Consider the following 14,013-nt stretch of genomic DNA (forward strand, 5'->3'; position numbering starts at 1 on the left):
TACACATAATAACGTCATCTTGAAAGCAGCGTTGTCATTGGCCGCCTGACGTTTACATCAACCAATCGTTGTCCGCTTCACATCTGATTCAGCCAATCATTGTCTGCTTTGCAATTAAACATTATTTTCCGGTACCGGGAGGTTTAAATGCAGTTAAAGGCCTACCGTATACTCTTTAAATGCTAGAGCTAACGTAGCTATAGCCCTTTCGCTTTAACTTGGCCCAGATTTTTTTCCTTTTGCAGTTTATTTCTCTTTGCTCAATGACAGGATAGAACAATACTACGGCTCTACATCCGTTCCGTTGAACTTCTGTATGACTATGATAGATGGCAAATTAGGCCAAGTTAGAGTAAAATAGGCATAGTGCGTGCACGTATGTAAGAATAATCCAAAATGTAACACTATTTTATGACACTAGCCTACAGTAGACAATATAGAATGTAGTTGCATGATAAGCCAGGCAAGCAAAGTACGGGATAATCTGTGCATTGTGATCTTTATTGAAGGATCCTCATATCTGTACACAATATAAACGTTTTGATATGTATAACTTTGTGCAAATCGTGATTCACGGACAAAACGATGATTTATATGATCCAAAACTGGAAGGAATTAGCTTACATGTTGACACGGCACGCAATGCCATCTAAAAAATGCATGACGCATTCATTGGCTGTAACGTCATATGAAATACATCAGAATTTTATCTGTTTATCTTACAAAATTTTGGATCATATACCTTTCAGTCATGTAATAACCTGACAAAATGAAAATGTATCTTATCTAAGTTATGTAAATGATAAAGCAACAGAACAGTAAATGCCAAGATGCACATAATTTGCATTAGGTCACAACTATTTCATTCACAAATCAGTAACAATCAAACTTATACTATTTTGCAATCAGACATGCATCACCATTCCGGACCAGAAAATTAAAACAATACCCTTTTTCATCCTGTATGTTGGTTTAGTAAAGTATGTGAATAATACAGTATCAAGAAAGGTCAATTTTATTACAACTGGAATTTTTTTATATCATCCATCCATCATCCAATCCCATTCTGCTCCATATAAATACTTTACGTACAACCCAGTTTAATATTTCCTCAACATACGATTTCATATGATACCATACATTTTAACATAAGCTTCAAGTTTTCAGCTAATTCATAAAACTGCTCTTTCACAAATTGAGGTTAAAATCGTCTGAGCAACTATTTTACATATGCTATTAACAATGAATGCATATGAGAGAAACTCAAAATTATGCAAGTACATATAATGAGGTACAGTGTAAGGAGATATTATGACACTGAAAATTTAAAAAGCCAACTGTTAGTACCAGTTACACTCCAATATACTAAGTAGTAAGTAGGAGGTAGAAAAGATGGTTATAATATTCTTGTGCTAGAAGTATGCACCAAATTAAATAAATACATAAGTATGCCCCAACTGCCACAGGATATCATGTACAGTATATTTTATTTTTGCTGCCTTTTGATTGGGTTCAAATAAGGAGAGAATTTCTGAACTTGGAGGGTTGGATAGGACATTTTTTTTTTTTTTTTAAATTAACCCTATGCTGAATATGATCTTCGGTAGCAGCATGAATAATATAAACATGATGTACTCAAGTTGAAAGGGTAATGTAAGGTGGAATACCTTGACAACTCAGCTGCTTAACAGTACTGTACGGAACAAAACACAAACACTCGTAATCATGAAAGATAATGACTACCAGAACTTGGTACTCCAATTCCAAACAGCCACTGCAGTACAGTACAATCTCAATAACGGTCTCTTCTGTTTCGAGTGTTCCATCACTAACTTAGTTTTATTATAAGTGGACTAAGTAAAATAAATATATATCTTCTAATTCATTACACTGGCAGTATATACATACAGTATTTTCATAATCAAGTATTGTACAGTATTAAAGTACACTCTCGGTATAATGAACCCCGGTATAGCGAATTTCGGATATAATGATTGGCCAATTTGCAACTGAACTTCCCCCAGATTTTGCGAACAAAGGTCGCTAAATACGGGGGAAGTTTGCGAATCAGCCCATGGTGACAACTGCATCCCTTCCTGGCACAGTAAGTGTATGTCAACAGCATCCCTTCCTGGCACAGTAAGTGTATTTCAACAGCATCCCTTCCTGGCACAGTAAGTGTACTGTAACAGTACTACATTATACTGTACTGTATTCTTATTATGGGTATTGCATTAATATGTACAACTTCATACAGTATTGTATTTACATGTTGCTTACAACTTCACAAACCACTGAATTTTCCATGTAAAACTTCATAAAGTTAGTTTAGGTCATGTTTGAGCAAGGAGGACCGAGCGACTCCCCTTATATAGCGAACAGATTTTGGTAATCCCTCGGAAATACTGAACCCCTAGTACACAGCAAACTTTCGGATATAGCGACCGACCCCTCCCCCCCAATTAGTTCGTTATATCGAGGGTTTACTGTACATTAAAGCAGCAGGTGAAAAGATTATTAAATACATAACATCACCTTTAGGTTCTGTACTTAACTAGTACTTCCTGGTATTTAAAAAAAAAAAAAAAAAAAAAAAAAAAAAAATCCCACGATAAAACTTAAACAATGCTTAGTCCTAAGAAGTTCAGATTGGTATACTGTAGGATAAACATAATTATCACAATAAATGTGAAAATACAGTAAGTAAAGTGATCCGTGGTACACAATAACTGATACCAAGGTACTATATCACATTAGTATCAATACATAATGCATTAAAGTATTCTAAAACTGTGCCTCTTTATTACAGTACCCTACAGTAAAACCAATGTTACAAAATCTAACTGGATGGTGAAAACTGATTGTCGACATAGAAACATGACTTCCCAAATAAGGATCAAAACACAATCATGGGCCTTTGTTTTTAAACTGGTTCAAAAATTTGGGACATGAATTCTGTATGCACCTTCTGTCACTATTCACAGTTTGAGTCATATCAAGTTGGATGATCAGCTAGTCAAATTACAACAAATATATTTCTAATTTGTATACAATAACAAAACACAACACAGCAATCTTGTACATGAAAGGTATCAAATTTACAATATCTTGTACCCACAATTCTCTACCATACTCATGAAGGCCTTTATTTGATTACCTAATTGAATGATCAAACTTAGAACGGCAATACATTTTTTCCCCCCCCTTCCTATGTCATCTTGCTTTATACTCTCTGTACAATGGAGGTACTGTAAAGTTCAGTGCTTGCAGATAATATATAGGCTAAAAGTAATAAACTACTATACTTATAATACAGAAATAGCAAATAGCATTAAAGGCTACACTAGGTAAAAATGCTGAAAAAGTCTAGTACAGTATACTGTAAACTATGCTGAACAGCTAAAAGTATGATAAAAATGGTAAGTCAATCCCATTTTACCTTCTTTAAGATGTAGGGGTCCACCATAGCACTGTACATTTAGGATCATATGATCAGCCTACTTTCCTTGGTGGCATACATGATCGAAAAGCCTCCAATAACCTCTAAGGGATCAAACCTATGGAAGGCCAGCTCTCTCATTTGTGTGTTCTAACCACTACATCACCAGGTGTATTACTGATAAACTTACATTATTTAATCATTTAGCCAGACACTGGAAAACTCCTGCAACTGCTCAACGTATATAAACACTATACAGTACAAATTAAACTTTCACATTAATTAATCAGTTAGCTGGACTATGGTAATCTTCTACAACAGCTGTAGGTATATAAACACTATACATACTCTATTAAACTTTAACATTAATCAACTGGTTAGCCAGACATTGGTAATCTTCTGCAACTGCTGTATGCTATGAACACTGCACAATATAAACTTTCACTCAATGGTTACTGATAACACATGCTTCTTCAAAACATAAAAATCACATATTAGGTTGTATTTATGGCATACTGTGATTCACAAATTCTCAGTAAATAATAACAGGCTGTGTTCCTGTTAGCAAAGGAAACTCATAACACTTCATCCTAAGCAATGTAATTACAACCTTACTCTTTATTACCTTCCTACATGTTACTGATGCAAACATATAGGAGGATAGATATTAAAGTTCTTTCACCTTAACTTGGTGCAGATTTGGACCTTTTGATAATTATTTTATATAGCTTGGTGGTGGAAAAAAAATGCTATGGCCCTACTTCCTTTCCAAAGCATTTCTTCCTGACTAGCACCATGTTCTAGTGCTCATTTCTTGTTACAACTCAGCATACTGGATGGAGAGATATCAGTTTTAGGCCAAGTTGGAGTAAAATGAGCACAGTAGCATACAGGCCAATATAAAGGTGAAATATGCATACAAAACAGCTATGAAAGATGCTGTCAGGTCTCCTAAGTCAACAAAAATACTCCCCCTTTACAGTACAGTACAAAATAAGTTAGGGGACGTGTGCTGCTACAGTTTAATTAAGATGGAGACAAAAGAGGTCCTGGATAATTATGGTTCTGGTTATCTGGAACCTATAAAAGTAGAAAGCACTGCTAGGCACAAAGCCACCAGAAATCACTTTCTTAACCACTACTTAAATACGTAGTATACTGGCTCTTTTATTTCTGATGTTATTTCAAAACTGTAACATGTAACATCCAGTCCAACATTATCCCATACATGGTGAAGCAGCCTGTGAATTGGCTACTGCAATCTTAAAACACTTAAGGGTAAGTGGCAAGACTATGCCTTCGATGGGTATGCATGATCTCCCCCCCCCCCCACAAAAAAAAAAAAAAAATCCAGGGTCCTCTTTGGGATTCAAATCAATGTGCACAGCACATAACCTTCATCCCGAATGGTGCTCTGGACTGCCAGAAGTAGTTCAAACTTAAGAAGTTTTATTTATATAACCTTTTCATGCCAGTGCAAATGTCATAGTAAGAAATACAGTACAGTACATGAAAATATTACTTTAATAAGCATAAAGTAAGATACTTAACACCTGAATTGTGGTTACGATTTTATGAATAAATCTATGAAACATGAAAAACACAGCATATAAGTATATACATCTTTGCAAATGGAATTATATTTGACTACTCATCCTCAAAGGTCAATTGAATAACCGAAATACTTTGAGTAATACAAACCTAAACATAAATTCTGCCTTTGTACGGCAATACAGTACTATACAGTATTTTGGAAGGGCAGATGTACTGGAAAGTTAACAACAATAAAGCTACTGGGCTAATTAATAAAAATGCAAAAAGCTGCTAAAAGAAGTCACTTGGAATTATATGCTTCTTTCTATTAGAGGTACATTTACATTATGTTTTATACAGTACAGTATATATATAAAAGATATAAGGAGAAAAACACTGGAAGTGGTAGCAACACTGGTTATGGAAAAAAAAGAAAAGAAAAATAAAGTAACCTCAGGCAGTATTATGGAATATCAATTAATGCAAAGTGACTCAGTGCTGTATAATAAAGTATGTATTCAGTGGTCCCTTGGCTATCACACACATAATTACAGCGGTTTTTATCACCGCTAGATGAAAATCTGCACTCCTGGCATTATCGCTAGTTTCTCCCTACAATGGTTGTGCAAAATCTGTGGTTTCCGGTGGCTTTGAGGGATTCAAAGATGACCCCCTACTTGAGGAGTTAATCCCAGGTGATGGAGACCACAAACTCTCTACCCTCTACCATAAGAACCCCTTACCTCAAGCTCATCTCAGGTCTCTATATGGTACATGTTTCTTCCTTACTGTGCCCTTTTTAATATTTTCTATTAACCTAACCATGCCTATGTTGTTTCTACTACTTACCATAACAGTAAGTACTATATGTATTTAGTGGGTGTAAATTGTTTAAGGGAAAATTTGGGTTTACAAATGGGGTACCAGGTACCAATTAGGATGAATCCCATCAGTTCTGTGCTTTCATTATTGTGCAGTTTTGTTATCATGCACTACTCATGGTACCAATTCTGTTCAATAACAAAGGGATCACTGTACTGGGCATACAAAACTGTTAACAGGCAGTGAAATTAATTACTGAAAAACACTAAAATGTTTGGTAACACAGGAAGGGATGGACTCAAAATATCTAATACTGTATGTTGTCAAGCCGCATTCTGATTTAATTCACTAATCTTAATCAGTGGTCAGTTTCAAGCAACAGTAGTAAATTCTTCACTATCATGGCATTTTTGTTATTCCTGCCTCCTCTAGATTTATTTTTCTTTCACAGATTATGGGAGACCTTTCAGTGAACATGGAAACTTTTCGTTTCTTTACTGACATAGGGGTGTGCCCTTCCCCTTCCCCTACCCCCACTACCGAGCACTTGAAAGGAACACAGTGTTATGCTTCCGGCAGAATACAAAGGGCAATGACTACAGCACACACTCTTTATAATAAACCTCGATTTACCAATTTTCAGCATAAAAAAAAAACCCTTAGCCAGGCAAACAATCTCCTTGCAAACTGAGAAAGGTTAGGTATTGTGCTGTTGTGGTCCTAGGCTCGTTTGAAAGTGAACTCACTGAATTACAGGCTGAAGCTGCCCTTTCTAAGCAGTCCACTATCCTCCTTTCAGAGGATTGGGAGGGAGGTGAGGAACGTTTGCATAACTGGGCAGTGAAGCCACCTAGTTATATCTCTGCAACCAAAGATTTAACGTGTTTGACCGGCCAACCAATGGACCAACTGTGTGACAGCTTGGATTGAGATGTGCAGTACCACACTGATCCCAGAGGAAAATAATCACAATGTAGTACATGAAAACTAATGATACTTTATTGTACAGTATTTTAAGAATTAGGGTAGTTAAATGATAAACCAGGATTTGACATTTGAGATGATCATCAAACATCAGATCCAATAAAATGTCGCGTTTAACAATCCACTGTTCCCCCAGTTAATTTGCTATACTGTATACAAGAGAGGACTTATTGTATACCTGAGGCTACCATTTTCCTTGCTTTATTTCTCCCCACCCAAATATCCTTGGGGATACTGGGTTATGACAATAACTAATCCCAACAGCACCATAATGTCTTACACTATCTTTCTACCATCAAATAATTTTAGTCAGCGAGTGAAGATCTCTTATAGCGAATGGGCAAAAACAAACTCTATTAAGACCCTTCAGTAAGAGACTTTTTTTTTTTTTTTAATATTTGCTACAGCCAGACATTATAGTCAGCTTAGAAGAGACCTCATGTAGTGAAGAGCTTATGTTAAACTTGAGCAGTTCTAATACTACAGACATTTATCGTATATCATACTGCACATTAATACAGAAAAATCAGAAACTAGAAAAACTTCGAAAAAATTCACCCTTGCTGAATTTTTTACAAAAAAAATTTGGCTTCAGTGTTTATTTGAAGTGGAATGCACAAGTAAGGCACCTTCCTTCAAGTATCAGAACAGGCTGTGGCATAATGCTATAATACCTATTACTGAAAAATTTATAGTTCATCTAGCTCCTGGAAATAATGGGCACAAAACAATATATACATGAAAGGTTTGGGTGTCTTGGTATCAATTTCCAAGACACATTCGTTTTGTTTCGTTTTTGAAGGATCCAACATGCTTGCATGTGTCGGCCTTGGTCACCTAATGGCAGCTCTCCATGCTGCTCGATCTCTGGCAGCTTCCCTATTTAGTCCCTTATCCCTGAGATCACACTCAATGACCTCATCCAAGTTCTATTTCAGTCTACCTCTTTGTACCCTACCCCAACATTAAAACTTCTCACAAAAGCTATGGTAATAAAATGGACAGTTTAAGACATCAGTAGTCAACAAATAGCAATCTTTCTGGGACAAATGGCTTTTTACAATTAGTGAATAGTCTCTCTACACTAATGAGGTTTTAACGTACTAATTAGTGATAATGAACAGCGTAGGAGTTTCATTTCATAAATTTGCACCCAAGGCATGGAAAGCAACTACTGCAGCTGTTCATTGTACAATCAGCAACTGACACAAATTTGCTAATAAACAGTATTGTGAAGCATGGCATATCCTTTTCAATAAGTCTGTTAACCAGTAAACATGTACAGAAGACCATTGCGATTCAAGATTTTTTTTTTTTATTTATGACCACTGGTTAGGTCAGGGATGATTCAAGGAGGAGGTCTTTCACCTTTGTTGTTTGTTTCGGTTATGGATTACATTATGAGAATGGCTGTAAGGAGAACAGGTGCAGGAATTAACTGGAAAGAAAATAAGAGGTTAATGGATTTGGACTATGTTGATGATATCGTACTGATTTGCGTAAGTACTGTATTTACAAGATGCAGAGGGTGTTTGATTGTCTGATGAAGGAAGGAGAAAAACGGATTGGTAATAAATTGTGGAAAGACTGAAATTATTATTAATATGAATATGGAGAACCAAATTGATTGTGTAATTGGGAATAATGCAGTAAAGAATGTAGAAAATTCTAAATTTTGTATCCGAGAAAGATTGTATCATCCAGTGGATCATTAAACAATGAAACTGATGAGAGGTGAGACAGGCTTGGTGAGCTGTTGAAATGTTGAAATCTGTATGGAATAATAATATGCTTTCAGTACATACTAAAGTAAAAATTTACAAGTCCATGGTTAGACCAATTTTAATTTATGGTTATGAGTCATGGTACAGTACAGTTGCAACAGATCAGAAAGTATTAGGATTTGAGAATAAAATACTAAGAAGGATTCTTGGGGTAAAGTGGCAGGACAGAGTTACAAATGAAAGTTTAAAGGATATTATGAGAGTGGAACCAGCTGATGAATATGTGAGACTGTCTCGCCGGAAATGGCTGGGGCACATACATAGAAAGGAAGGCAGTTTAATACAGGATGTGCCAGAGTGGACTGTTAGAGGAAGAAGAGGCAGAGGTTGGCCGAGGAAAATCAGGTTGAGAACAATGAAAAGAGAATCCGGGAAGGAGTTTTGTTGGGACCTGGTGAAGATAGCAAGAGACAGATATTGGTGAAGAGAGTTCATCGAGGCTCTATGCATCCCATGGGGTGCCACAGGAAATGACTGATTGATTTTACTACTGGCTATTTGCTAAGTGGAAGAGTAGCATTGATATCTACAAACAAATGATTCCCAAAGACTTATTTGCACAGGTTTACTTTATAATGGCTCTCTGATGCAGGAGGTACCCGATATTCTCAGTCCTTCAGGAATACTGCACAACAGGCCAACTCTGGAACTGTCTTTCTAAGTCTGTATTTCCCTCTGCCTAGTCTTTAAAACACAGTGTGTCCAGGCACCTTGAAATGTATGAATTTTGAATTCAGCTCTCTTTTTCTTACTTTTTCCTGGATTGAGCAACTTGTTTGTCGGCTACCAGTATTTCTTTTGTTATTGTATTAAAAAAAAAAAAAAAAAAAAAAAAAAAAAAAAAAAAAATCCCATGCCTATTTCAGCCAAGACTGGTAATGTACCTAAAATGCTCAGAAATGGGTTGGCAAGTGTCCCTACTGTATTTGATTAGGTCATACAGCAGGACCTCACTATAACGGACTAATTGGGGCCCATACCATTCCAAAAAATGCGAAATTCCGATAAAAGCGACATCCGAACTTCCCCCTGCTAACCTGGACTTTTCCTGATATATCAGACATTAGTCTGGATGGTATGAACGTTTTTTAAACTGTTTTGACTACCACTGCGGTACTGTTCTGTGTTATAACTTCACTACATTAATCAAATGGTATAATATATATAATAATACTGTAATGTACACTGATAAACATGTCTTTTATTTACCTTATTGTGGTGAACATTAGTGAAGTGGTCAGGCAGTCCGGACTGCTTCTGGCTTTCTCGGACCTTTTCCGATATATAGGAATTTAGTCCGGTAGCCCCTCAGGTCTGATAAAAGCGAATTCCAGTCTATTGAAGTCCGTTATATCGAGGTTTTACTGTATCAAGCTATATCCCATGCTTAGATCTGAAGGCATTCTTGCTTCATTTCTATATGTTGTAAAGTACTGGATATCCACAAAAGTCATTTGCAATTTTGTAGACTTGAGGTAACATGTAAATTTTACAACACTGAGTCTACTGCAGCTTCTATTATGCTGTACTGAACTGCAAAACTCAATGAAAACTTTTAAAATACCCCATGGAAATCTATGAAGAGTAAATCCCAATTTTATCAATACTTACACAAGAGTAATATTACTTACCACTACTGTTATTTTTAGCTCATAATCCTAATTTCAGCAATGCTCTCATTTTTTTTTTTAAATCTTCCACTTACAATACCTTTTAAATATTTGGAATACAGTAATTCTTTCTTATCCTTTATACAATACTTAAATTTCTTATAATCCATCTTCGTAAATCTCTGGTAAGCCTTTTGAAGCATTTTAAAGATAGCTAAAGCACTGCAATATAAACTGCAACATATCTTTAGTATCCAACACGAGTACATGAGGTGAAAAAAAAAAAAAATGATAATGGGCTCAACAATTTGTGATAAGAGTTCGATGATTTGTGCCACTGCCTGTCATAAATCACCCACTGTTCTGGCTGCCATGTCTCACAGAACACCAATACCACATGCCAGTGCACCATAGCCAGGGTAATGGTAAGGCTTTGTGAACTGCCCTCCATTATTATTATTATTACTTTTTCAAATCCAAATCTGTTCCACATAGCCAATGATGATTAAAGGGAATATCTTATCATTTCTTCCCCCAGTCTGTTTGCTTGATGAGCACTGGATTCAACATTCTTATTCAAGATCACAACAGGGGATGAAATTTGGGCTATGCAATATTTGCATTTCTTTTTTTAAATGGAAGAAATTGTGCTTGCAACTTTTTTCTCCCCAGATGTAATACTGCTAATACAGCTTCTACCTGGAATACTGAAGAGTCTGTGTGAGGCAATGAAATGCAAACACCATGTGAGGTGGAAATGGTGAATGTCTACATAAACATGACAATACATCCAGTCACGCAATGCTTTTTACAGAGTTCTTTGGGTCTGAGAAAAGATTCCATTAGTACCACATCCACCTTATTCATCCAGAAAGGGAGCTCGTGATGAAGAGATACTGTTTTGACATGGCTGAAGACACCCAATCAGAAATGATGAATGTCCTGAAGACAAACAGGAAAGAAGAGCTTCGGTGATGCTTCTATCGGTGATAGGATCTTTGGAACATGTGTGAGAATAAATGATGGGAAAACTTTGAGGATGAATGAAGTATGTATCTAATGCTCAATAAAACTGATCTTGTCAACCATTACCAGAATTATATGATCACCTCTCATACTTCAGCAACAAACAGGACTACCATACTGCATATCCATTCTCATCTTACACTTCACGGAAGAAAAAACAAGTCCATTTCTGAGTTACCTTTACATTTGTTGAGCCATTCACTGCAAAATGCAGCAGCACATTTACTACTGAACCATCTGCAGTATCAACTGACAATGGGTAATATTCTTGTAACTTATGTGATACTGGCAAAGTGTTATGCTATCTTTCTACAATATAAGTGCAATAAAGATTTTAACCAACTTTTGAATAAGGATTGTGTTAAAATTAAGTTTCATTCAGTATGATTACTTGTTTTTTTATTCTTCTTGCCATACTGTCTATCTTTAAGTCTATTCATTCTTATCCGATCACTATCTTGTCACTCCATTTCTGCCTTATTTCATAACTAAAAAGTAATTACCTGTAAATGTGCCCACAGCTTCTTATTTCTTCCGATTTGTGTCCCCATAGAGACTAATTTGTGCTCTAGTTCCTCCCACCCTGGGATAATAGTTCAAAATTATTATAATTATTACTCTAACATATCTTCCCTCTTCTCGACCTCAATTTTCTCTCTCATTCAAATAATCATGCAAGCAACTATGTCACATACACACACACATTAAAAAAAAAAAGTCTCATATGTACACGAATGCCTACACTAGTAAACATGGCAAGTGTCTGTCTTAAAATATTGATTAAGCCTACGAGCTTAACAAAACAATTAACTACAAACTAAAAATCACATAAAGGTTTTGAGATCCGTGGTGATAGGAATAGTGCTCATTCCTAGTCATTAATTTAGTAGATATGTAAAAATATACTCTGTAATATACATTCATACTTCGTCAATCAACCATATAAAAATCTAAAATTAATAAACACTCTTAATGTCTCACCTCAACAATATTTTGTTTTACAGTCACATTTCTTATGCAAAAAACAGTATTCTAATAATGTCTCTTATAAATTCAAACAATTAAGCATCTACCTACATGGACAATTATATTCTTCAAACTGAGAGGGCTAAGGTGTACACAAGCTCCAACTTCTGACAACTATTTGTGAAACGCACCTGGGATCCATTCTGATGAGGTCCGACAAAAACGAACTCAGGATTAAGGGGCTGAACAGAGATGGTGCCATAGTTCACAATGCATGAAGTTAGTATCGGTCAACATGGCTAACACAAGCAAGCATGGAAATGTTGGGTGGGAGGGAGACAGGTTAGAGCTTGAATTCTTTATTTTTTCAAACGTTTCATGTTCTGAGCAGCCCAAAACATTCAAGAAAATAAATAATACAAGCTCTAACCTGTGTCTGTCTCTCTCTCTCTCACCCAACATTTCTACTTGTTGCAATGGATCACATACACGCAAGCATGTATGAAAACTTTAGAGAGTTGAGAGTAAGTGGAGTACTTTGGAATGTATGTGACATGTAAGCTCAACACATCTTATGCTCTCAACAGTTCCACAGATGACCATCATAAACTGGGGCACACACCTACATCCTCTCAGTCTGAAGAACATTACTACTAGTTAGCATTAATGTTCCTTCTAAGTGATTAACCTGTCAGAATGCAGAAGAAACTACACCATGCCTCACTTATAATTATTGCTGTCATGAATCCTGTAAAAGAAGAAGAGAAAGAATAAAAACCAAATAAAACATAACAGCAAGGTATTAATCTTCCACCTCATTCTTTATACCTATTTGTTGATACTGGTATTTTGCCAATAGTAAATTACTGATTTACTGCTGTTATTCACACATAAATGTACACAGCCTTGAAACTACTTAAGACAGCAATATTCACTCAGCACAATGTTGTCAACTCTTAGAAGGAACATTAATTATCAGTCTATATAATCACATAAACTATTACAATTGCCATTCAAAATCTCTAAGACCAGGGCAGACAATGCATTGTGCATTAAATTAAATGACCCGACAATAGCAGCAAAAGAATAAGTATCATTCTACTGTATGAATAGAAATCCAATTATAAGCAAACGATGTGGAATGAGTTATCCATAAATCTTATCAAAATGGAAAGTACGTAAACCATTTCAAGATACCAGTAACCACTGGGAAAGCCAAAGATGTACCATTTACCATGACTTTCAAAGAATGCTTGCAAGCTGCATTTTCAGTTACATAAGCAAGCCTCCCTTTAACTCACTCTGATACTGCTATTAGTTTTAACCTTGTCTGAGTATAATTAAACCAATTTAAGATGAATGACTTATAATCACATACTAAATTGGGTTTAATGTTTGAACATATTAGATTCTGCATGACTAGGATGAGGGTCTGGGTTAGGTCAAAACTACTGTATGTTGTTGCTGTTCATCTGAATATTAACTTGGTGAACTCAAGGCTGAAGTAGCTCTTTTCCCACAGTCTACCATTCTCGATTAAAGGGGTGGGGAGGGACGCATATATAACTAGGCATGATTATATCAGTGCCATCACATGAAGGCATCCCTCTCCAGCACCAACTCTATCCTCACACTAACACAATTTCAGTAAGTTGGCAGCTAAATATGATACTGTAGTACCACATCCATTTTAAAAACTTAAAGTATTGTGCACCATGATGCACAGCTTCTCCTGACCAAGGTGTTGACTAGAATGAATTAGATTCATATACAAGTACAGCTGCCACAGACCACTGAAGAACAAAATTAAAAGAGATGTAACCAGCAACACGGCAGCAAAGCAAACTCT

The sequence above is a fragment of the Coenobita brevimanus genome, chromosome 5, assembly GCF_032717465.1.
Source record: "Coenobita brevimanus isolate Jiangsu-jjx chromosome 5, ASM3271746v2, whole genome shotgun sequence".
Classification (NCBI taxonomy): domain Eukaryota; kingdom Metazoa; phylum Arthropoda; class Malacostraca; order Decapoda; family Coenobitidae; genus Coenobita; species Coenobita brevimanus.